The 2,500-nt window shown below is 44.2% G+C and overlaps 1 pseudogene; it reads right to left on the minus strand.

Moving 5' to 3' along the window:
* LOC141955079 (28S ribosomal RNA) overlaps positions 1-2,500 on the minus strand; it is an 8,723-nt pseudogene that overhangs the window by 2,043 nt on the left and 4,180 nt on the right.

Here is a 2,500-nt window from a genome sequence, read left to right on the forward strand (position 1 = left end):
GCAATGACGGCAAGATTTATTATATGTCGATTGCCTGCCTCTCGCTAGGAATTCTCGAGTGGGGTATACATTTGCTCTTAGTTGGAGTGCAGTGATTAGCTTTCTGTGAGGAATGCCCCTATAGTGTTCAATCCAAGAATTACTAATATTATCCTTTTCAAAGTTTTCTATGCCTCGGCCCTGAGATGGCAGTTTGATCCAATTCTTAAATTCCTGATTACGCCAATTGCAAGGTTTTGGAAAGACTCTTCTTGGGGTGGGTCTCTCCCATTCTGAGTCCTCTTTACGTATTATTCCTTTGGTAACAATCATAACTGTCCCAGGGTCCCACACGGAGGGGACCTTTTCCTTATCTCCACCTGCTGAAATCCAGAGGTTTTTAAACTCTTTCTCAATGTTCTCGTTACTAACTATTTCCCGGATGGTCTCATCGGAGGACTGTGCTATTCTATGGATTCTTCTTGCTTGTACGCTGGGGATTAGGCCGACGAGGCGAGTTAGACCTAATCCCCCATCTTTAGTGCTGGAGTAAAGCACGGCATCAGCTGTACTTAGGGGAAGGTGTAGCCATCTTTTAACTGTGTTCCTAATTGTTAGGTCTAATGACTCCAAGTATGTAGGTTTGGTGTCTGAATGGTCTGCCAGGTAAATGATTCTTGGGATAGTGTAAATTCTAAGTATGTCAATCTTTTGGAATGGTTTTAATGGGGACCTTTCTATTCTCTGAAGCCAATCTGTCATTTTGTCAAGTAATTTTGGTTTGGTTATACCTATCCAGGGGTCAATATACAGTCCCAGGTATTTCTCGGTGTTGTTTGGGTGTATCATATTGAGGGGAGTGCCTTTGATAGTCCATGGGGGACAGTCATTGATGGTATATGAGTCTTTTGTCGGCTTGATGTAAAAGCCGTGACATTTTTCCCCTTGTGTTTTAAGACCTGTTAAGTCACAGAATATTCTAACAATGTCCAGGTTCTTTTGCATCCCCTCCCAAGAGCTACTTAGTAATACTAGATCATCAGCGAATGCCATAGTTGTTATTTGCTTCGTGTGGTGCTGATAACCAAGACCTTCCTCTTCCAGTTTACACAGGAGAGGATCTATAGCTAGATTGAATAGGATCGGAGACATCGGATCACCCTGCTTAACACCGATCTGAATCCTAATAAACTCTGACTGCTCCTTCTTCGTATCAATGTATGTTTTGGTATTCTTGTACATATTGGAGATGAGGCTGATGATGTGATTGTCAACCCCTTTCTGTCTCAGAACTTCTATTATGTGAGCATGGCTAACGGTGTCGAAGGCTTTGGCAATGTCGACAAATACCACTCCCAGGGGCCGTCGTTCAGTCTTTGCATGTCTTATCAATAGCTTCAGGAGTTTCAGGTTTTCAGAACATCCTGATGATCTTATAAATCCCCTCTGTCTCGGATTGATCGGGCATGCTTTTGTTATTCTCGCTGTCAGGATCCTGGAGAACAGCCTCAGGACTATCGATCCGATGGTGATTGGTCGCCAGTTGTTGATGTCGGCCTGACGCTCCTGTAAGGCTGATTTAGATATTAATACAGTTCTGCATTCCTTGATGACGTCCGGAATGACGCCTGATAGCAGCCACAGGTTGAATAGTTCCATCAGCTGTGTGTGGTCCGGATCCATCCCCACTAGGTGCCTCAGATCTAATCCGTCCGGCCCTGGGGCTGCATGCTTGCTCATCTCTTTGATGTTTTTCTTGATCTCTTTGCTTGTGATCATAAGTTCGAAAGCGGTGTTATCTGATCTGCCCCTCGAGAAGAAGCCACCTAGACCCTGGAACGATCCTGTTGTTTCCCATCTCATTTGGAAGGTCTTGTGTAGTTCTGCCAGAGGGATGTTGCATCTCAAGGACTCCACGTCATCCAGTATGATACTGGCCAGCTTCCTTCTGTCCATTTGGAATAGGCGCTGGAACCTCAGGAACTGTCCCCTTCTCCTGGCTCTCTTCTTCATCCACTCCGTTGATGTTTTTGCAGGGTGGGCTTTTTGGGTCACCTGGTGCTTCTTCTCTTGGGTAGCCTTCGTTACTTGAGATAGGTCGAGGCGAGATGAGAAGCAGGTCTCAAATGAATCTTCAATTAGGTCGGCCGCATTGCCATCACCATCGAGTACCTTTCTGAATGTGTCTTGAAGAATGGGCAGCTTTTCTGATGTTATCCATCTTAAAACTGTTCTCTTATACTGGGTTCTTATACCTTCTACTATAGGGTGTTCAGTTTCTCCAGCTGTTTCCAGATGTTGTACCCAGTCTTGGTTATCATCTTCCACTTCCGCTGGAGGTTTTTTATGAAGGTCTCGTCTCTTATCACTAATTTGTTTTGGTGTTTTGGATGGAATATGTTCTGCAATGAGTTTATTAATATCCTTGGCCCCCTTGTATTGTTGGTCTAATTTGATTAATAGGGCGACTTCTTCCTCTGACCAGCATTTTTTATGTAATCCCCTAGCAGAGTTTTCTTTT

The sequence above is a fragment of the Athene noctua genome, unplaced genomic scaffold, assembly GCF_965140245.1.
Source record: "Athene noctua unplaced genomic scaffold, bAthNoc1.hap1.1 HAP1_HAP1_scaffold_122, whole genome shotgun sequence".
NCBI lineage: Eukaryota > Metazoa > Chordata > Aves > Strigiformes > Strigidae > Athene > Athene noctua.